Here is a 22,851-nt window from a genome sequence, read left to right as displayed (position 1 = left end):
GAGGAGGAGGAGGAGGAGGAGAACAAGAAGAAGAGGAGGAGGAGGAGGAGGAGGAGAACAAGAAGAAGAGGAGGAGGAGGAGGAGGAGGAGGAGGAGGAAGAAGAGGAGGAGGAGAAGGAGAAGGAGGAGAAGAAGAAGAGGAGGAGGAGGAGAAGAAGAAGAGGAGGAGGAGGAGGAGGAGGAGAACAAGAAGAAGAAGAGGAGGAGGAGGAGGAGGAGAAGGAGAAGAAGAAGAAGAAGAAGAGGAGGAGGAGGAGGAGGAGGAGGAGGAGGAGGAGGAGAGGAGGAGGAGGAGGAGAAGGAGAATGAGAAGAAGAGAGGAGGAGGAGGAGAAGGAGAAGAAGACGAGAGGAGGAGGAGGAGGAGATAAAGAAGAGGAGGAGGAGGAGGAGAACAAGAAGAAGAAGAGGAGGAGGAGGAGGAGGAGGAGGAGGAGGAGGAGGAGGAGGAGGAGAACAAGAAGAAGAAGAGGAGGAGGAGGAGGAGGAGAACAAGAAGAAGAGGAGGAGGAGGAGGAGGAGGAGGAGGAGGAGGAGGAGGAGGAGGAGGAGAAGAAGAGGAGGAGGAGGAGTGGAGTGGAGTGGAGGAAAAGAAGAGGAGGGGGAGGAGGAGGAGGAGGAGGAGGAGGAAGAGGAGGAGGGGGAAGAAGAGAGGAGGAGGAGGAGAAGGAGAAGAAGACGAGAGGAGGAGGAGGAGGAGGGAAAGAAGAAGGAGGAGGAGGAGGAGGAAGAAGAAGAAGAAGAGGAGGAGGAAGAAGAAGAGGAAGAAGAGGAGGAGGAGGAGGAGGAGAACAAGAAGAAGAAGAGGAGGAGGAGGAGGAGGAAGAAAAAGAAGAAGAGGAGGAGGAGGAGGAGGAGGAGGAGGAGGAGGAGGAGGAGGAGAATAAGAAAAGAAGAGGGGGAGAAGGAGAAGAGGAAGAAGAGAGGAGGAGGAGGAGGAGAAGGAGGAGGAGGAGGAGGAGGAGAGGAGGAGGAGGAGGAAAAGAAGAGGAGGAGGAGGAGGAGAAGGAGAAGGAGAAGAAGAAAAGGAGGAGGAGGAGGAGGAAGATTCATATTTTGGAAGGGAAAGCAGAATGGGAGATCAACATTGGACTTCCTTCCTACAAACCAGGATGGTCTCCATTTACCTCTGGATCCTTCCATACGTGCGAAGGAGGACATACATCTTGGCCAAAGTTGGTTGGTCCAAAGACAGAGATTGACCGTCATTAAAAAAAGACATGTCAAAATTCTGGAAATATGGCAGAGAAGAGCAACAAAGATGATTTGGGGACCGGAGGATAAAACCTTATGAAGAACGGTTGCAGGAACTGGGTATAGGTAGTCCTCAACTTACAATGGTTCATTTAGTGACCGTTCAGTGACAAGAACACTGAAAAAAGTGCCTTAGGGCCGTTTTCCACACTTTATGACCATTGCAGCGTCCTCGTGGTCACGTGATCAAAATTCAGCCGCTTGGCCACCGACTCGTATTTATGACGGTCGCAGTGTCCCCGGGTCACGTGATCCTCTTTTGCGACCTTCAGACCAGCAATGTCAAGGAAGGAAGCCAGATTCACTTAACAACTGGATTATTCACTTAACAACCACGGTGATTCGGTTAACAACGGTGACAGGAAAAGTCGTAAAATGGGGCAAAACCAATGCCTCTCTTAGCAACCTAAATTTTGGGGCCTCAATTATGGTTGTAAGTCGGAGGACTGCCTGTATATGTAGTCTAAGGAAGAGAAGAACTCGGGGTGACACTATTTATTTATTTATTTATTTATTTATTTATTTATTTCGATTTTTATACCGTCTTTCTCCCGAAGGACTATTGAACTCTTCCAATATTTGGGGGGTTGCCACAAAGAAGATTGGGGTCAGCTTATTCTCCAAAGCAGGGGTCCCCAACCTTGGCAACTTTAAGTCTTGAACTCCCAGAATTCCTCAGCCAGATGTGTGTGTTTCATTTTCTCTTACCTGCCAAAGTGGAGAGATTCCAGAGGAAGGGATTGCAAGAGAGTAAGCAAAGCTGGCTGAGGGATTCTGGGAGTTGAAGTCCACAAGTCTTAAAAGTTGCCCAGGTTGGGGACCCCTGCTCCAAAGCACCTTGAAAGCAGGACAAGAAGCAACATTTTTCAGTGCTGTTGTAACGTCCAACGGTCACTAAACGAATGGCTGTTAAGTCGAGGACTATCTCTGCCCGCAAACGCGCAGCGACGTCTTAATCCAAAGACGGAGAACAAAACGGTTGTTAGGGAATCAAATGCACACAACACCAAGAGGTTTACTTACCAGCTGGGACCGTGTGTCAGTTGGATAAGGAGTCAGCTTGGGGAGGGGTCTTTTTTTGGAAGCCACCCTCCTCAGGGTCCCTCTCTCAGCCCTGGAGGAGAGAGAGAAACAGGGTCTGAACACACACACACACGTTACCTAACACTGTATCCCAAGACCAACAGGCTAGGGTAGGGTTCGCAAACTTGGCTCTTTTAAGACTTGTGGACTTCAACTCCCAGAGTTCCTCAGCCAGCTTTGCTTACTCTCTTATAATCCCTTCCTCTGCAATCTCTCCACTTTGGTGGGTAAGAGGGAAAAAAAAACCAGATACATCTGGCTGAGGAACTCTGGGAGTTGAAGTCTACAAGTCTTAAAAGAGCCAAGTTTGCGGACCCCCTAGGCTAGGGGATTCTGGGAGTTGAAGTCCATGCATCTTCACATGGGCCACGTTTGAGAAACCTTAACGGAAGGTGTTCTAACCCTGGAAGTTTCCAAGAAGAGATCAGACAGGCGTTGGTGGGCAAGGGATAGCGATTCCTGGTTGAGCAGGGGGGTTGGACTAGACGACCTCCAGGGTCCCAACTGTTATTCTGTCCTTCCTTCCTTCCTTCGCTTCCATTCTGTCTCCCTCAATTCCTTCCTTCCTTTTTTTTTAAATAAGGTTTTTAAGAAGAAACAGTCATTTCTCCAGTATAGTTTAGGGCCTCCTGCTCGAGCAGGGGGTGGACTAGAAGACCTCCTCTGTTATTCCTTCCTTCCTTCCTTCCTTCCTTCCTTCCTTCCTTCCTCTCATTCCCATCTCCTTCCTCCCTCCCTCCCTTTCTCTCTTCCTTCCTTCCTTTCTCTGTCTCTCTTCCTTTCTCCCTCAATTCCTTCCTTCCTTCCCTTTCCTTCCTTCCTTTCATTCCCATCTCCTTCCTCCTCCTCCCTTTCTCTCTTCCTTCCTTCTCTCCTTTCATTCCCATCTCCTTCCTTCCTCTGAGTCTCTCTTCCTTTCTCCTCAATTCCTTCCTTCCTTCCTTCCTTCTCTCCTTTCATTCCCATCTCCTTCCTTCCTCCCTCCTCCCTCTCTTCCTTCTTCCTTTCTCTGTCTCTCTTCCTTCTCCTCAATTCCTTCCTTCCTTCCCTTTCCTTCTCTCCTTTCATTCCCATCTCCTTCCTTCCTCCCTCCCTTTCTCTCTTCCTTCCTTCCTTTCTCTGTGTCTCTCTTCCTTTCTCCCTCAATTCCTTCCTTCCTTCCCTTTCTTCCTCTCCTTCCCATCTCCTTCCTTCCTCCCTCCCTTTCTCTCTTCCTTCCTTCCTTCCTTCCTCCGAGTCTCTTTTCCTTTCTCCCTCAATTCCTTCCTTCCTTCCCTTTCCTTCCTTCCTTTCATTCCCATCTCCTTCCCTTCCTCCCTCCCTCCCTCCCTTTCTCTCTTGCTTCATTCCTTCATTCCTTTCTCTGAGTCTTTCTTATTTTCTCCCTCAATTCCTTCCTTTCTTCCTTTCTCCGTTATTCCATCCTTCCTCCCTCCCTCCGTCTCATTCCCCTCTCCTTCCTTCCTCCCTCCCTTTCTCTCTTCCTTCCTTCCTTTCTCTGTCTCTCTTCCTTTCTCCCTCAATTCCTTCCTTCCTTCCCTTTCCTTCCTTCCTTTTATTCCCATCTCCTTCCCTTCCTTCTTTCCTCCCTCCCTTTCTCTCTTCCTTCCTTCCTTTCTCTGAGTCTCTCTTCCTTTCTCCCTCAATTCCTTCCTTCCTTCCCTTTCCTTCCTTCCTTTTATTCCCATCTCCTTCCCTTCCTTCCTCCCTCCCTCCCTCTCTTCCTTCCTTCCTTTCTCTGAGTCTCTCTTCCTTTCTCCCTCAATTCCTTCCTTCCTTCCTTTCATTCCCATCTCCTTCCCTTCCTTCCTTCCTCCCTCCCTTTCTCTCTTCCTTCCTTCCTTTCTCTGAGTCTCTCTTCCTTTCTCCCTCAATTCTTTCCTTTCTTCCTTTCTTCCTCTCATTCCCATCTCCTTCCTTCCTCCCTCCCTTTCTCTCTTCCTTCCTTCCTTCCTTCCTCCGAGTCTCTTTTCCTTTCTCCCTCAATTCCTTCCTTCCTTCCCTTTCCTTCCTTCCTTTCATTCCCATCTCCTTCCCTTCCTTCCTTCCTCCCTCCCTTTCTCTCTTCCTTCCTTCCTTTCTCTGAGTCTCTCTTCCTTTCTCCCTCAATTCCTTCCTTTCTTCCTTTCTCCGTTATTCCATCCTTCCTCCCTCCCTCCGTCTCATTCCCATCTCCTTCCTTCCTTCCTTCCTTCCTCCATCCCTCTCTCCGTTCCTTCCTTCCTCTGAGTCTCTCTTTCTTTCTCCCTCAATTCCTTCCTTCCTTTTTTTTTTAAAGAAGGTTTTTAAGAAAAGACAGGGCCTCCTGCCTGAGCAGGGGGGGTTGGACTAGAAGACCTCCAAGGTCCCTTCCAGCTCTGTTATTCTGACAATGTCTGCTCTATACTTTGCAGCAAGTGACCGATCCAAGGCCAACAAGCTGGCCTTCATGGCTAAGGCGGGACTTGAACTCACAACCTCCGGGTTTCTAGCCTTGCGATTTAACCACTAGACCAAACTGCCTCCCTCTTTGCAACTTCCCCAGCCGGCTTCCGACATGCAAAGACCACGCGAGAAGCTACATTCACTTAAGGACGATGCGATCTTGCAGTGATTTGCTTAACAACCATGGCACACACAAAAAAAGGATTATAAAATTGGATGGGATTCACTTAACAACCGCCTTAAAACCTCCGACCTCAGTTGTGGCCATAGGTCGAGGACTCCCTGTCTAATCAGCAGTGCAGCCCCGGTGCCCTTTTCCAGTCTTGGTGCTTTTGAAGCCTCTGATCCGTTGGTGATTCATCAAAATCAGATTTTTTTTTGCACCGTTTTAAAAATTGCATGACCCAAAAACGCAGAACAAACCTACCGTAGCTATAAAAGGCTTGAGATATCGTCGGCAAAGCCAAATTCCACGACATATTAGGAAAAATTCCCAACATTTCAAACTGTTTCACAGCAAAAGAAATTGCACCGTTTTTAAGATTTGTAAGCGGGGGTTGAAAAGAACTGGGACTTGGGGATCTTTTCTGGGCTGGGCTGGATGATCTCTAGAGACCCTTCCGTGTTCTACTGAGTTTCTACGCCGGTCAAAAATCAGATAAATCCTGTGAATTGGAGGGGAGGGGCAGTCAAGGGAAGCCCATCAGCCCAAACCCAATAAAAGGAAACTTGGATTCCAATTTTTTATGTATTTATTAGATTTTTATCCTGCCTTAAGCATGAAAGCCGGCTGGGTGACTTTGGGCCAATCACCAGGAGGTGGTGAGTTCTAGTCCCGCCTTAGGCATGAAAGCCAGCTGGGTGACTTTGGGCCAATCACCAGGAGGTGGTGAGTTCTAGTCCCGCCTTATGCATGAAAGCCAGCTGGGTGACTTTGAGCCAATCACCAGGAGATGGTGAGTTCTAGTCCCGCCTTATGCATAAAAGTCAACTGGGTGACTTTGAGCCAATCATCAAGAGATGGTGAGTTCTAGTCCCGCCTTATGCATAAAAGTTGACTGGGTGACTTTGAGCCAATCATCAAGAGATGGTGAGTTCTAGTCCCGCCTTATGCATAAAAGTCGACTGGATGGCTTTGAGCCAATCATCAAGAGATGGTGAGTTCTAATCCCGCCTTATGCATAAAAGTAAACTGGGTGACTTTGAGCCAATCATCAAGAGATGGTGAGTTCTAGTCCCGCCTTATGCATAAAAGTCGACTGGGTGACTTTGAGCCAATCATCAAAAGATGGTGAGTTCTAGTCCCGCCTTATGCATAAAAGTCAACTGGGTGACTTTGGGCCAATCACCAGGAGACGGTGAATTCTAGTCCCACCTTAGGTATGTTCACCACGTTAAATTATCTATAAATGTATCTGAATTATTTATAAAGAAACAGAGGCGACATAAAAATCTAACAAGTTCCATGTTCCAAGACAGGACGCAAATTCTTTATTTTGCTCAGTTAAAACACTTAAAAAATAGGAGGAAAAGGATCCTTTTAGGAAGTGAACAACGCATTCATTGCAAGGCCTGACTTTGCTTCTCTTGCAGTGTTGCGGCTACACAACTTCCCTCAACCTGGGTGTCAAGTGGATGCATTTTTCCAGGTTGGCACCCAGGGTAGAATCTAAACCCACCCAAGCAGCTGTATATTCACACACAACAAGCTATGCTACACCGAAACTAAACCAAGGCTCCCCGTCCAAGCTTAGCAGGTATGAAAACAAGTACTGGGACTCCTCCCTAGCTGGTGTGAACACAACCATTGTGACTCGCACTCAGTCCCCTGCCCGGGTTACACAAAGTCACCAATCCTTCCAGGTCAAAATAGGAGAGGTTTTCCTCTAAAACAGGGATCTCCAACCTTGGCCACTTTAAGCCTGGTGGACTTCAACTCCCAGAATTGAGTTGAAGTCCTCCAGGCTTAAAGTTGCCAAGGTTGAAGAACCCTGCTCTCAAACGATCGCAAAAGCTTTGGCAAGCCACACTTTTGCGATCAGCCGCAACTCCACAATGCAATCCGTTATTCAAGTCAAGCGGGCACAGCTGACTTTGCACGTGGGTTTCATGCGCTCCAAAAATGCTTTTTATATTTTCCCAAAAGGCGTTTGTGCACTTCTTAGCTTTTTTTGTCTAGTGAAGAGAAGGGCCAGGGGTGACGTGATAGCATCTTCCAATAATTGAGGGGCTGCCCCAAAGAGGAAGGGGGTCAAATTATTCTCTAAAGCACCCAAAGGCAGGAGAAGAAGCAACAACGGGTGGAAACGCATCAAGGAGAGAAGCAACTTAGAACTAAGGAGAAATTTCCTGACGGTGAGAACAATTAATCAGTGGAACTGCTTGTCACCAGAAGTTGTGGGTACTCCATCATTGCAGGCTTTCAAAAAGAGACTGGACAGCCATTTGTCTCAAATGTTAAATGTTCTCCTGCCTGGGCAGAGGGTTGGACTAGAAGACCTCCGAGGTCCCTTTCCAGATCTGTTATTCTACGTTCAGTGGAAAGACTTAGAATCATAAGAGTTGGAAGGGACCTCGGAGGTCTTCTAGTCCAGCCCCCTGCTCAAGCAGGAGGCCCTTACAGGATCATAGAATGATAACAGTTGGAAGCAGGAGTGAAACCCAGCAGGTTCTGACAGGTTCTGGAGAACCGGTAGCGGAAATTTTGAGCAGTTCGGAGAACCGGCAAATACCACCTCTGGCTGGCCCCAGAGTGGGGTGGGAATGGGGATTTTGCAGTATCCTTCCCCCAGGAGTGGGGTGGGAATGGGGATTTTGCAGTATCCTTCCCCCAGGAGTGGGGTGTGAATGGGGATTGTGCAGTATCCTTCCCCCAAGAGTGGGGTGGGAACGGGGATTTTGCAGTATCCTTCCCCCAGGAGTGGGGTGTGAATGGGGATTGTGCAGTATCCTTCCCCCAGGAGTGGGGTGGGAATGGGGATTGTGCAGTATCCTTCCCCCAGGAGTGGGGTGGGAATGGGGATTTTGCAGTATCCTTCCCCTGCCATGCCCACTAAGCCACACCCACAGAACCAGTAGTAAAAAAAAATTAGATTTCACCACTGGTTGGAAGGGACCTCGGAGGTCATCCAGACCAGCTCCCTGCTCTGGCAGGAGACCCTTATCAAATCATAGAATGACAAGAGTTGGAAGGGACCTGGGAGGTCATCCAGTCCAGCCCCCTGCTCAAACACTTTTTTTTTTAATTTTACATTTATATCCCGCCCTTCTCTGAAGACTCAGGGCGGCTTACATTGTGTAAGGCAATAGTCTCATCCTATTTGTATATCTATATACAAAGTCAACTTATTGCCCCCACAACAATCTGGGTCCTCATTTTACCTACCTTATAAAGGATGGAAGGCTGTCAACCTTGGGCCTGGTGGGACTCGAACGTGCAGTAATTGCAGGCAGCTGTGTTTTAATAACAGGCTTCTTACAGCCTGAGCCACACCGCAGCCCAAACACTTGCCTTGAGTAGTTGTAGGTGTTCCATCCGTGGAGGTTTTTAAGAAGAGACTAAACAGCCACTTGCCTCAAATTGTACATGGGGGTCTCCCGCTTGAGCAGGGGGTTGGACTAGAAGACCTCCAAGGTCCCTTTCCAGCTCTGTTAAAATGGCCCGTGAGGGAATCCGCAGTCCCTTACAAATGCTGACACAAACCAGCATCAAACCTTTGGGAAACCTCCATATAAGGGCATTCAGGCTTGTCGGAGAAAAAAGTTCCCCAGACAAAATGAAGCAATCGACTTCCAAGCATTCCATTCCTTTGGCGAGTGTGCAATGCACACTTACGGAAACCGAGGGTCTCTACCCTTGGAAGGGAGGGGCCTGGGTGCCTCCGGTCCTTTGGCCTGGTCTACACTTACAACTTTTCGTTTAGTGACCAAAATTGCAACAGCTCCGAAAAGAGTTTTTCAGACTTAATGACCGTTGCAGCATCCCCACCCCCACCCCCCATGGTCACGTGATCGAAATTCAGACCCTTGGCAACCGACTCGTATTTATGACGGTCGCAGTATCCCGGGGTCACGTAATCCCCTTTTATGACCTTCTGACCAGCAAAGTCAATGGGGCAGCCAGCTTCACTTAACTGTTGTTACACAAATTTAACAAAATGCACTGGTTCACTTAACAACCGTGGCAAGAAAGATGGTAAAATAGGGCGAACGACTGTCTTGGTTAATGACAGAAAGGTGGGGCTCAATTGTGGTCGTAAGTCAAGGACTCTCTGTATTCCGAATGTAAGTCACGGGCTGAACGTTAAGTGACAAAAAGATAATTTTGCTTTTTTGAGTTAATTTTTATTTTTGGCTCCTTGCTTGGTGGTCTTTCATCTCGCCCCCTCCCTGTCCATCCGACACTCAGAACACTGTAACCGTCGTAAGTACGAGTCATTTGACAATGTCCAAATTTTGATCACGTGAGATACTGTGACGGTTGTTAAGTGTGAGAAACGGTCCTAAGCCAGGTTTTTTTTTTTTAGTGCTGTTGTGAACTGTTGTAAGTCAAGGACTATCAGGAAGGCATCAAACTCCCCCACCCTGAATGTTTTCAGAGATCCTGAATCCCCTGGCCTCAGTTTGCATCCAAAATCCACTCCGCCCACATCACCACTTTGGCTCTCCAATCGATCCGGTTTCCACCCAGATCAGTGATCCATTTCCGTCTGCAAGAGGAAGGGAGCGAACCAGGTCAAAGGGACCTTGGAGGTCTTCTAGTCCAACCCCCTGCTCAAACAGGAGACCCCTATACCGTTTCAGACCAGTGGCTGTCCAGTCTCTTCTTAAAAACCTCCATTGATGAAGCACCCGCAACTTCTGGTGGCAAGCAGTTCCACTGATTAATTGTTCTAACTGTCAGGAAAATTCCTCCTTAATTCCAGATTGCTTCTCTCCTTGATGAGTTTCCACGCATTGCTTCTTCTCCCGGTGCTTGGGAAAATAGGCTGACTTCCTCAAATACGACTGGACAGCCAATCTGTCAGAAATGGTGTAGAGTAGACAGTCTCCTGTTTGGGCCGCGGGATTGGACTAGATGACCTGCAGGGTCCCTTCCCAATCTGTTAATCTGTCCAGTCTTCCAATGCTTGTTCGTTTGCTCCAGACTAGACAGACCCAATTCCTGCAACTGTTTTTGTCAGCAGACAAAAAGAACAACAAACATCATGTTCAAAGGAAGGGGTCTCCAATTTTGGCAACTTTTAAGCCTGGAGGACTTCAACTCCCAGAATACCCCAGCCAGCAAAGCTGGCTGGGGAATTCTGGGAGTTGAAGTCCACCAGGCTTAAAGTTGCCAAAATTGGAGACCTCTGTTCTAAAGTCTATCAAACCGGAAAGAGACCAAGATTTTTCCGGGCAGCTAAGCCAGGATTCACTTGGCTTGTGATCTCTTCCTGTTTAACAGGCTGTGCAAGTTTTCTTCTTTTTTTTGGTCTTCATTGTGTTTTTATGGAGATGTATTATAACATAAAATACAATGAAAATAAAAGATCTTTAAAGGAGCAGGAAGTGCAGAATGAGGAAAAAAAAAAAGTAGAAGGAAAAAAAACCCCCAGCTGACTTCCCAATCTTTCCAGAACAACGCAGGGAGTCCTCAATTTGCGACCAATTACTTAGCGGCCGTTTCAAAAGTTTCAGCGACGCTGAGAAAAGCGACTGACATCCTGTCCTCGCACTTACGACCAGCAACGTCCCCCCAGTCCTGGGATCAAAATGTGAGTATATTTACGACGGTTTCAGCATTCCGGGGTCACCCGATTGTCATCTGGCTTCCAACAAAAAGCTGGATTCGCTTAATGGGCCAAATTGAATAGGTTTTTTAAAATGTATTTATTTATTTATTAAATTTTTAAAAATTGGTTTTTTAATTGTATATTGTATTTACTTATTGTTGTTTTATCTGGCTGTAAACCGCCCTGAGTCCTTCAGGAGAAGGGCAGTATAGAAATTAAATTATTATTATTATTATTATTATTATTATTATTATTATTGTTATTGTTATTATTATTATTATTATTAATGACCGCACGATTCGCTTAACAACCATGGCAGAAGCGATCCTAAACTTTGCTATGACAGTTCCTTTAACAAATGGAGATTCTGGCCCCCACTGTGGTCGTAAGTCGAGGACTACTGGTAAGCATACATTAAACTTAGGTTAGTTTTCATCTTAGTTTTCTTAACGGATTTGGGAACCAGGCTGAGCATGTTGTGTGAACGCAACCACAACAGCAGCAACCAAATTACCTGGGGATTCCCCTTCCTCATGCAACACCCTTCTCAATTCTAGGGATACAGGAAGTCCTCAACTTACGACCACAACGGAGCCCAAAAATTATGTTGTTAAAGTGAGAAACTGGTGGAGTGGGTTTTGCCCCCAATTTATGACCTATGAAATCACGGTCGTTAAGTGAATCCGGCTTGCCCCGTTGACTTTGCTTGTCCGAATGTCGCAAAAGGGGAATCACGTCACCCCGGCGGACACTGCGACCGTCATAAATGTGAGTCGGTTGCCAAGCATCCGAAAGTAAACCACGTGAACACGAGGATGGTACAACAGTCATTAAGTGTGACAAATGGCCCTAAGCCACTTTTTTTTCAGCGCCGTTGTAACTTTGAACGGTCACTAAATGAACTGTTGTTAAATTGAGGAGTACCTGTATAATCCAGACCTTCTGATATTTGGGGAAGGGGTGAGGAGGTAGAAAACTATGGTCACCGTTGGGGTCAGGATTCTCCCCCCTCTTTTGCTAGGTGACCAGTCTTGACTGGAACATCCGCAAATTGTGTGTTAGAATAGAATAGAGTAGAATCACAGAGTTGGAAGGGACCTTGGAGGTCATCTAGCCCAACCCCCGGCTCAAGCAGGAGACCCGACATACCGTTTCTGACCGATGGCTGTCCAGTCTTTTCTTGAAAGCTTCCTGAATTAACCATGTAGGTAGATAGGTAGTTAGGCAGGTGGGTGGGTAGATAGATACAAGTAGTCCTCAATTTACAACAGTTCCAGTTTAGTGACCGTTCGAAGTTACAATGGCACTGAAAGGTTTTCACACTTATGACCGCTGCAGCATTCCCCGTGGTCACACGATTTACATTCAGATGCTTGACAACTGATTCATATTTATGACGGTCGCAGTGTCCCGGGGGTCACTTGACCCCCTTTTGCGACCGTCTTGACAAGCAAAGTCAATGGGGAAGCCGGATTCACTTAACAACCGGGTGACTGACTTAACAACCGCAGCGATTCACTTAAGAAACGTGGCAAGATAAATTGTAAAATGCACTTCACAAATTTCTCACTTAGCAACATAAATGTTGGGTTCTGTGGTGGTCGTACGTCGAGGACTACCTGTATGTAAGCAGCTAGGTGGGTAGGTAGATAGGTAGGTAAGCAGGTGGGTGGATGGTTAGGTAGGTTGGGATAGGTTGGTAGGTAAGTAGGTTGGTACGTGGGTAGGTAGATAAGGCAGGTGAGCGAGTAGGTTGATAAATAAGGAAGGTAAAGTAGGTAAAGAGATAGGTAGGTACCTATCTACCTACTTACCCTCCTGCCTACCTATCCACCCACCTACATACCTACCTACCCACCTGCACCCCATCCACCTATCGATCTACCTACCTACCCTCCTGTCCTGTAAGTAGGGATGGGGGGCAGGTGGCTGGGTAGGTAGGCAGGACAGGAGGGTAGGTAGGTCGATCGATAGGTGGATGGGGTGCAGGTGAGTAGGTAGGTATGTAGGTGGGTGGATAGGTAGGCAGGAGGGTAAGTAGGTAGGAAGATAGGAAGGGGGATGGGGTAGGGAGGTGGGTAGGGAGGTAGAAGGGTAGGGAGGTAGGGAGGTAGGGAGACAGGTAGGTAGATAGGGCAGGTAGGCAGGAGAGTAAGTAGGTAGGGAGATAGGTAGGCGGATGGGGGGCAGGTAGGTAGGTATTCTGGTGGATGGGTAGGTAGGCCGGAGGGTAGGAGATAGGTGGATGGGGGCAGATGGGTAAGTAGGTAGGTATGCTGATGGATAGGGCAGGTAGGCAGGAGGGTAAGTAGGTAGAGAGATAGATAGGTAGGTGGGTGGGTAGGTTGGTAGACAGGTAGCTAGGTGGTGGATAGGAGGGCAATAGGTAGGGAGATAGGTGGATGAGGCAGGTGGGTGGGTAGGTGGGTAGATAGGTAGGACGGTAGGTAGGTATGCTGGCAGGTGGGTAGGTAGGCAGGAAGGTAAGTAGGTAGATAGGTAGGTGGAGGGGGGGCAGGTGGGTGGGTAGGTTGGTGGACAGTTAACCAACCTAAGAGGTCGTTGGCAGGCAGAGCTGAACCCACCTGGGTAGGTGGGTAAGGGAGGTTAGATTGCCTTCGCAGGGCGCTAGTCCCCAACGTCTCCCCTTCTCTGTGCCTCCCCTCGCGCTCCCTCCCCTGCCCTCCCCGAGGCCAAGAAAAGCAGGGCAGCCCCACAGCCTGGGTTGGGGGAGGTGGGGAGTCCCCGCCACGGATAGGAGGGGGCGGGAGGGAGGGAGAGCGAGGCTTGCAGGGAGGGAGGGCGCTCCCCAACCGGGCGCCCGCAGCAAAGCGGAGCCCAGCCCGGCCCTTCTCCGGCGCGGCAGTTCTTGCTTTCCCCGCCCGGAGCGAGACGCCCCCCACCCCACCCACACCCCCTCCCCCACCGGCGGCCCCGCCCTTCCCGCGGAGGGGGCTCCGGCCGGGTCCCGCAGGGCGAGGAGGATCTGCAAGCGGGCGCCCGCCGCTCCCTCGCACCGGAGGAGACGCGGCCCTACCTGCGGCGGGGGGGAGGCTGGGGGGCGGCAGCGGGGCCCCGGGAAGCCTCGGCCGGAGAGGCGGCAGCGGCGGCGGCGAGAGCCGAGAAGGAGGAGCCGCCGGCGGGGCGGAGAAGGCGCCCGCCAGCCTCCAGCAGCCTCCGCCCTGCCCGGCCGTCGCTCCGCCCGCGGGAAGGACCCGGGTCGGCCCGGAGGAGGCAGCCGGAGGCATCGCGGCGCTTTTGGGGGCGGGGGTCCCCTCCTGCGGTGCCCTCGAACGGCCACTCCGACCTCCGAGCCGGGGCTCCCTCCGCAGCTCCGGCCGCTTCTGCAACCGGGCGCCCGCCGCACAGCGCAGCTCTGAGTCTGCTGGGAATGATGGGCTCGGTGGTCCCTCCGGGAGGCCGGGGGGGGGGTGGAGAGGAGGAGGCAGGGCTGCTCTCTTGTCTGCACCGCCCCCCCCCACTTCCAACCCCCCCTCCCGCTTTTATTGGGGGGGTCCCAAAGGGGCTTTTTCAGGAGGGAAACTGGAGTTTCGCGGGGGGCGGGTTCCCCCCTCTTTTTACTTCTTTCTTCATTTTTTCTTTTTTCTTTTTTCCTTTCTTCTATTTTCTTCTTGTTCCTTTTTTCTTTTTTCTTTCTTCTATTTTCTTCTTTTTTCCTTTTTCTTCTTTTTTCTTCTTCGTTTTCCTTTTCCTTTCTTCTTTTCTTCTTTTTTCTTCTTTTTCTTTTTTGTTCTTCTTTTCTTTCTTCTTGTTTCTTTTTTTTCCTTCTTTTTCTTCTTCCTTTCTTTTTCTACCTTTTTTTTTCTTTTCCTTTCTTCCTTTTTCCTTTCTTCTTTTTTCTTCTTCTTTTCCTTTTTCTTTTCCTTTCTTCTATTTTCTATTTTCTTCTTTTTTCCTTTCCTCCTTTTTCTTCTTGTTTTCCTTTCTTCTTTTTTCTTCTTTTTTCTTCTTGTTTTCCTTTTCCTTTCTTCTTTTTTCTTTTTTCTTCTTTTTCTTTTTTCATTCTTCTTTTCTTTCTTCTCGTTTCTTTTTTCCCCCTTCTTGTTTCTTCTTCTTTTTCTCTTTTTTCTTCCTTTTTCCTTTCTTCTTTTTCCTTTCTTCTTTTTTTTATTTTCTTCTTTTTTCTTCTTCTTGCTTTCTTTTTTCTTTCTTTCCTTTTTTTATTCAGAAGACGTTTCGCTTCGCTTCTCATCAAAGAAGTTTCTTCAACTCTTCAAACGTCTTCAAAGGAAAAAAAAACCCCAGAAAGTCCAATTGCCACTTGAAAACAAAACACCTTTGGGACACAACCCTGACCTGGATGACGGAGAAGCTCTACAGGCTATTGGGGGGAGGGGTGGAATTTTGGCCGTCTACAGGTAGTCCTCGACTTACGACCAAACGTTTAGTGACCATTCAAAGTTGCAACAGCACTGAAAGGTTTTCGCACGCAGGACCACGGTCAGGTGAGCTATATTCAGATGCTTGACAACGGACTCGAATTCGCGACGGGCACGGTGTGCTGCAGGGCCACTGGGAAAAAGTGACTCATCACCATTTTTCACCCGACCGTTGTGAAAAAGCATCTCCACGATCACATATCAAAATTCGGATGCTTGGCAGTTGACTCATACTTATGACGGTTGCAGTGTCTCCGAGTCACATGATCTCCTTTTGACCCCCCGGGACAGACTGCAACCGTCATAAGTACATGCCAGTGGCCAGGCGTCTGATTTTTGAACACATGACCGTGGCGATTGCTGTGATGGTCATAACTGCGAGGACTGGTTGTGAGTTACCAGTTTCGGTACCGTTGTTGCTTCAAACGGCCATTAAATGAATGGTCATAAGTCGAGGACTAACTGTATACGATGTTTGGTCGAGGAAGCAGGTTTGGAGAGAGAGAGAGAGATGCGAAGGTTGTCTGGAAGAGGAGCAGTCGAAATGCCATTTTTTCTGGATTCAGCAACACACACAACAAACACACACAACTGAGAGAGACACCAACCCAGTTCTCTTTCCTTCCATTGTTTTCTCCGTCTCACAACCTGTGTTGGTGTAACAGCCTCAGCTTTGACAATCTCAGGAGCACCCTGCTATTTTAATATCATGCCAGCCTGATGAAATAAAGTTTCCCCCCCCTTTTTTTATCTTTTATTTTTAAGGATTCTGATTTCTTTTTGGGAGTTTCCCTCCCCTGTTGCCTCTGCACTTTGTAGATGGGATTCCCTGCAGTGCGAGGCGTGGCAGAAGAGGATGCTGGGTTAGATCTTAGAATAGAATAGAATAGAATAGAATTTTTATTGGCCAAGTGTGATTGGACACACAAGGAATTTGTCTTTGGTGCATATGCTCTCAGTGTACATAAAAGAAAAGGTACTTCATCAAGGTACAACATTTACAACACAATTGATGATCAATATATCAATATAAATCATAAGGATTGCCAGCAACAAGTTATAGTCATACAGTCATAAGTGGAAAGAGATTGGTGATGGGAACAATGAGAAGATTAATAGTAGTGCAGATTCAGTAAATAGTTTGACAGTGTTGAGGGAATTATTTGTTTAGCAGAGTGATGGCCTTCGGGAAAAAACTGTTGTGTCTAGTTGTTCTGGTGTGCAGTGCTCTATAGCGTCATTTTGAGGGTAGGAGTTGAAACAGTTTATGTCCTGGATGCGAGGGATCTGCAAATATTTTCACGGCCCTCTTCTTGATTCGTGCAGTATACAGGTCCTCAATGGAAGGCAGGTTGGTAGCAATTATTTTTTCTGCAGTTCTAATGATCCTCTGAAGTCTGTGTTTTTCTTGTTGGGTTGCAGAACCGAACCTGACAGTTATAGAGGTGCAAATGACAGACTCAATAATTCCTCTGTAGAATTGGATCAGCAGCTCCTTGGGCAGTTTAATATCATGCCAGCCTGATGAAAACATTCTTTGTTGTCCTTTTTTAATGATGTTTTTGATGTTAGCTGTCCATTTGAGATCTTGCGATATGATAGAACCCAGAAATTTGAAGGTTTCTACTGTTGATGTAGAAGAAGAAGAACTGTAGAAGAACTTAGATTGTAGAAGAATTGTAGAAGAACTTAGATCAGGGGTCTCCAACCTTGGCAACTTTAAGACTTGTGGACTTCAACTCCCAGAGTCCCTCAGCCAGCTTTGCTGGGAGTTGAAGGTCCACAAGTCTTAAAGTTGCCAAGGTTGGAGACCCCTGACTTAGAATAACTTTATGCTCACTTTGAATGCACACTAATCGGCACATATTAAAATGAAATTTCATTGCCTAGCAGCTCTCAAAGGGTCTCCACTTCTAATATACACCTACATAAACACGACAGGATAAATAAATACAAAATTATGCATATAGCCACATATATGTCACGGAGAAACAACACCGTCTAGTTCAGATGTATACATGGCGAGAACAACGAATCTTGCGAGATTACCAAAGCTGTTCCAGAATCTAGGAGTCCTGCTCGAAATATTCCAAAAAAAAACACCACCCAGAGGGGAGCACCAGAAACAAACCATAAAGTGGATGTGGGGGGCTCTGACACTCTTAAATACTTAGCACTTATAAGCAGCATCCTGAATAACGGGAAGGGAGCGTCCTACAATCTCCACTGTCCTCACCACTCTCTGTAGGGACTTTCTATCGGGCATTGCTGCCACCAAACCAAACAGGGATGCGGTTTGTTAAAACGCTCTCAACGATGCCTCTGTAAAAAGTGGCCAGGACAAAAAGAGAAAGATGTGCTCTCCTCATCCGATGCAGGAAATGCAGACACTGGTTTGCACGTTTCTGTTCTGTCCCCACCAACCACAGCCAAGCAGACACGCGAGCTGACTATATCTGCCAGCAATTTACTCCAACAACAGATATCAGTTCTAGCAACGAACCTGTGATTGCCTGCCAAGTTCTCCTATCTCCTCAGACCAGCATAACTGCAGTTCAGAAATAAACAGAAGCCAAAGTCTTAATCCCAAAATATTGCAGCCAAAGTTTCCAAGAATCAGTTTTTGTCCGTCACGAAGCCCAATGGCAGCTCCACCCACTTTTATACCCTGTGGGGTGTGGCTCTATGACTCAGCACTCCCTGGGCCGCCCCCTCCCTTTCTTTTGCTGCGCATGTTTCCCTCGGCGTCGCTGCCTTGCATCTAGCCAAGATTGATCCTCCTCAGCTGGCTCTCGGGGCGTTGCCAGGGAGAAGGAGGGGTCGGGGGAAAGCGGCAATGACAGCTCCTCCTCCTCCACCTGGCCTGCCTCTGGGACCTGGAGCGGAGCCAGAGAGGAAGGTCCTGCAGAGGGAATCCCTGTAGGCTCTTCCCCCTCACTCTCTGAGTCACTCTCTGCCAGGAGGCCAGGCTCGGAGCTGAAGATACAACAGCTTCACTAAGGATGACGTGTGGAGAGACCCATTCAGATTGTCAGTTATCTGAACCCCCAGGTACTTAGTGCTGTTGACCACCTCTACGGCTGCATCCTTGATACTGAGGGGAGTAGGACTATGCTGACGTTTTCTAAAATCTACCATGATATCCTTTGTTTTATTAACGTTTAGAATCAGATTACTTTTATTGCACCAGGAATAATTGGGCACTGGATAAATAGCCGGATTGTGGAGGGTTCGGTGATCTCTGAGCTTGGTGGTTTTCTTGCAGATGCCCAACTAGGTAACATCAGCAATGTTCTGTCCCCCCTCGCCTCCGTCCGAGCAATGACTTAATTAGCCGGCACTATCAGTTCTGGCAGCAAACTAGCGAGCGCCTGCCAATTGCCTCTGTTATCTCCCTTGAGGCCGATGAGTCACCCAGGAACACCCAGGAACAAACAGTACTTCAGCTCTTAAGCAGTTGATTTCCCTGCTACGAAGAGGCATAGCAGCCCTTGCTAGTTTTATATCCTGTGGGGTGTGACTCCATGACTCAGCACTTCCTAGGCCTGCCCCACCCCTGCTTCTGTTGTTCCCGCCTCTCCTGCCTACGAAACATAGGGTCCAGCCAGGGCTGATTGCCATCAGCCGGGTCTGAAGGCGTGGCCTGGGAGGGGGGGAAAGAGTCAGGGGACAGAGGCCTCGTTATCTCCTCCACCTGGCCTGCCTCTGGCTCCTGGAGCTGAGCCAGGAAAGCTGGTGGTCCAGAGGTAAGTCCTGACGGCCCTTCCCTCTCACTTTCCAAGTCACGGGGGGCGCAGACACAACAAGCAGTGCTAGAAAGGAGGGGGTTGCGTAAGAGGAAGACGAGGAGGAGGAAGGGAACTGTGGGGTCCTTGGTGCTGTCTGAGCATGGCTGTTTTCTTGCAGACATTTCACGACCCAACTAGGGAACACCATCAGTTCCTAGAAAGGAGATGGGAGGAGGAAGAGGAAGGGAACTGTGGAGTCTAGGGTGCATTCCGACCTTGGTTTTCTTCCAGACGTTTCATGGCCCGACTAGGTAACGTCATCAGTGCTAGAAGGGAGAGGGGCTTGTGGAGAGGAGAAGAATTGTGGAGCCCTTGATGACCTCTGAGCTTGGTGGTTTTCTTCCAGACGTTTTGTGACCCAGCTAGAGAACATCATCATGGAAGAACATGGAAATTTTTAAGAAAATGTTGGATAGCCATCTGACTGAGATGGTGTAGGGTTTCCTGCCTGGGCAGGGGGTTGGACTAGAAGGCCTCCAAGGTCCCTTCCAACTCTGTTATTATATTATATTATCAATGCTAAGGGAGAGATGGGTCTGAATTTTGATCAGGTGACTGTGGGAGAGGCTGCAACGGTCGTGTGAAAAACGATCACAAGTCGCTTTTTTCAGTGCCGTTGTTAACTCCGAACGGTCACTAAACGAACCGTCGTTAGGCGAGGACTTCCCCCCCACCCTTTCCCACTCTTAAAGCCACGGAGGGAAAAGACGAGCTGCGAAGTCGTCAGGGAAAACCTCCCCAGCACATTTGCTATCCAGGCAGCGAGATGAACAAATGTGGCAGCTTGTGGGAACAGCAGCGATGTCGGCAGAAGAGGGGGGGGGGAATGTCCTTTCCCCCCCCCCACCCCCTTTTCTTCCTTTTTTATTTTCCTTTTTGGCACGGGAGAAGGTTGGACAAGCTGTCGAGAAAAGGGAAGATTGCCACTTCCCGGAGCCAAGCAAGAGACCGACAATCTTAAAACTTTTCAGCAAAAGACGCTGCGAAAATTCCCAGCGAGCCAAAAGAAAGAGAAAGAAAGAAATTGCTCGCTTCTGCCTGGTTTCAAAGATTTATAGCAGGGCCCCTGGACTGGGTTTTTGGGGACCCAGGTCCAGCCCAGGATCATGGGTCTCCGCTGGTTGAAGGAACATTATGAGATAGTCCTCGACCTACGAACACAACGGAGCCCAAAATGTCCGTTGCTAAGCAAGGCATTCATTGAGTTTTTGCTCCATTTTACAACTTTTCTTGCCGTGGTTTTTGCCACAGATTGAAGTGAATCGAGGCAATTGTTCAGTTAGTAACGCGGTTGTTAAATGAATTTTATTTATTTATTTATTTATAATTTAATTTCTATACCGCCCTTCTCCCGAAGGACTCAGGGCGGTTTACAGCCATATTTAAAAGACAAAAGATCAACAACAAGTTTAAAACAGAATTAAAAACAAATATTTAAAGGCCGAATCAAACTTAAACGGCCGTAGACCGACATAAAACCCAATTAAAATTACACTTAGGCCAGTCCTGCACAATGAAATAATAAAGTCTTTAGTTCCCGTTTGAAGGTCCGGAGGTCGGGGAGTTGGCGTAACCCCGGAATCAGGTGTCCCCATGGATTTTGCTCATCGGAAAGTTGCGAAAGGGGATCACGTGACCCCGGGACACTACAACAGGCATAAGTACATGCCAGTGGCCAAGCATCTGAATTTTGATCACATGACCATGAGGATGCTGCAATGGTCGTAAGTGTGAAAAATGGCCATTAAGTCACTTTTTTCATCGCCGTCGTAACTTTGAATGGTCACTAAACGAACTGTTGTACATTGAAGAATACTGTACATGGCGGAAGGTTGCACTCCGACTTTCCACCAAATCAATCTCTGGCTGAACCTGATTGATTTCCTCCACCCTAAAAATTGGGGGAAATGCTAAAGCTTCTTGAGTTACACAGTTCACTTAACGACACTTCGAAGTTGCGACAAAAGGGTGATGAAAACTTGTGATTTGAGAAAGTTACAAATGGATTAAGGGTCCAAATAAATTTCCAATAAGATTTTGGAATTAATGATAAAAGAATCCTTTCTGTGGGAAAATCCTTTCTTTTCGAATTTGATTTTAAAAAAACAACAACATAATAAGACAATACTTTAAAATGTGGCCCCTAGGGGGAGCTAGTGGGAACTAAAGATTGCAATTAAAAGAGCAGAATGCTTCAGCTCGACTTACAATCACAGAAGGAAGCTGAATATTTGTAGCGATGAACATATTGAAGAATTTTTTCGAACAATGAAGCCAGAAGTTAATTTTAATAGTCGTCTGTCTGTATAGATAGTCTGCGTCTAAAAGAGGTTATGGAAGAATACTTTTCTAGCTGAAAAAATGGAGTTGAAAAAGAATTTAAAAATGACAGTTTAGAACAGGGGTCTCCAACCTTGGCAACTTTTAAGACTTGTGGACTTCAACTCCCAGAATTGCAGAACGTACAATTGAAGTCCTACAAAAGGTTGGTGGAAGATTTTGGAGTCTGTGAAGCACACCTGAAGCTTAAAAGGTCTTTCGGGGAACACGAGGAAGAAGAGAGCAGAATAACAGAGTTGGAAGGGACCTTGGAGGTCTTCTAGTCCAGTCCCCTGCCCAAGCAGGCGACCCTAGGCCATTTCAGACAAATGGTTGTCCCAGTCTCTTCTTCAAAACCTCCAGTGTTGGAGCATTCACAACTTCTGGTGGCAAGTAGTTCCACTGGTTAATTGTTTTAACTGTCAGGACGTTTCTCATTTAATTCCAGGTTGCTTCTCTCCTGGATTAGTTTCCATCCGTTGCTTCTCGTCCTGCCTTCAGGTGCTTTGGAGAATAGGTGGACCCACTCCTCTTCTTTGGGGCAGCCCCTCAAATATTGGAAGATGCCATCATGTCTCCCCTAGTCCTTCTCTTCATTAAACTAGACATACCCAGTTCCTGCAACCGTTCTTTCTATATCTTAGCCTGCAGTCTCCTAATCATCTCTGTTGCTCTTCTCTGCACTCTTTCGTTCTAGGAAAGGAATACTTAATAAACACATTTATAGGCTCCCAATTTTGGACATTTAGGAAATTCACACATTTAAATGCCATTTGTGGGCATTTTAATCAAAGGAGGAAAGTTTGCTGGGGGGGGGGAGACATTGCTTATTAAAAAAACAGCTGTTCCTTCTCTTCCGTTATTTGCTTTAGAGATTATCTCCTGAAATTTCTTCATCTGTAGAAGAACAACAGGTTTTTTCCCACCCACCCCGGGGTGTAGAGGCTTATGTATAAATCCCTTTTCAAAAGGAGACAGCTAAGCTTTCAAGGATGGGGTGAAATTTGCACGCTGCTCCCCTGGGAAAATAGCCCCTGGGGCTGGAGAGAAGAGGCCAGATCCTCCCACTAGGTCGTGGCCTCCATCGGTAGGGCACCAGGTTGGGGAAGCCAAGTTTTAGGGGCCCGTCAACGTGGCTGGGGAATTCTGGGAGGTGAAGACCATATATCTTAAAAGAGGGTCAGGTTGAGAAGCCCTGCTCTAGCCTGGGGGTGGGGGTCCTGTTGGAGCAGGGGTGGGTGTGTTCTAGTCCAAGGGTCTCCAACCTTGGCAACTTTAAGTCTGGAGGACTTCAACTCCCAGAATTCCCCAGTCAGCAAAGCTGCAAAAAAAACAGCAAAAACAAAACAAAACCCCAGCAAAGCTGGCTGAGGAATTCTGGGGAGTTGAAGTCCGCCAAGCTTAAAAGTTACCAAGGTTGAAGACCTTCTTGACTTTTAAGATGGCAGGCAGGGACAGAGGAAGGAACGAGAGGGAAGGAAGGAAAGAAAGGAAGGAGGAGGGAGGGAAGGAAGGAAGAAAGAAAGGGAAAAAGGAATGGAAAGGGAAAAAAGGGAGGGGAGGAAGGGAGAGGGAATGGGAAGGAAGGAAAGGGAAAAGGAAGGAAAGAAAGGAATGGAGGGAGGGAGGGAGGAGGAAAGGAATGGAACAGAACAAAGGAAAGAATGAAAAAAAAGGAAAGAGAAGGGAGGGACTGGAAGAGAGAAGGAAAGGAAAAGAAAAGAAAGGATGGATGAAGAGGAAAGGAAAGGAAAGGAATGAAGAGAAAGGGAAAGGAAGGTAAGGTAAGGGAGGGAATGGGAAGAAAGG

General features: G+C 47.7%; 1 protein-coding gene and 1 long non-coding RNA gene across 4 annotated transcripts in view; one reads left to right on the top strand and one right to left on the bottom strand.

Moving 5' to 3' along the window:
• The window catches only part of LPP (LIM domain containing preferred translocation partner in lipoma), a 267,940-nt gene extending 254,232 nt beyond the window's left edge, over positions 1 to 13,708 (bottom strand). For all 3 annotated transcript variants that reach the window (XM_058187147.1, XM_058187150.1, XM_058187149.1), the window contains exons 1-2: positions 13,573 to 13,708; positions 2,278 to 2,368 (exon numbers count right to left, since the gene is read on the bottom strand). The gene's annotated coding sequence lies outside the window, so the exon portion shown is untranslated. The remainder of the gene's footprint in view (positions 1 to 2,277; positions 2,369 to 13,572) is intronic.
• On the top strand, positions 6,830 to 14,806 carry LOC131200432 (uncharacterized). The gene is made up of 3 exons (XR_009155617.1): positions 6,830 to 7,116; positions 10,380 to 10,517; positions 14,725 to 14,806. It is a non-coding gene; the product is annotated as an uncharacterized LOC131200432 (long non-coding RNA).
• Positions 14,807 to 22,851: the final 8,045 nt, after the last annotated feature.

The sequence above is a fragment of the Ahaetulla prasina genome, chromosome 6 (assembly GCF_028640845.1).
Source record: "Ahaetulla prasina isolate Xishuangbanna chromosome 6, ASM2864084v1, whole genome shotgun sequence".
NCBI lineage: Eukaryota > Metazoa > Chordata > Lepidosauria > Squamata > Colubridae > Ahaetulla > Ahaetulla prasina.
Note: the sequence above shows the minus strand (reverse complement) of the source record. Positions and strands in the feature narration are given on the sequence as shown.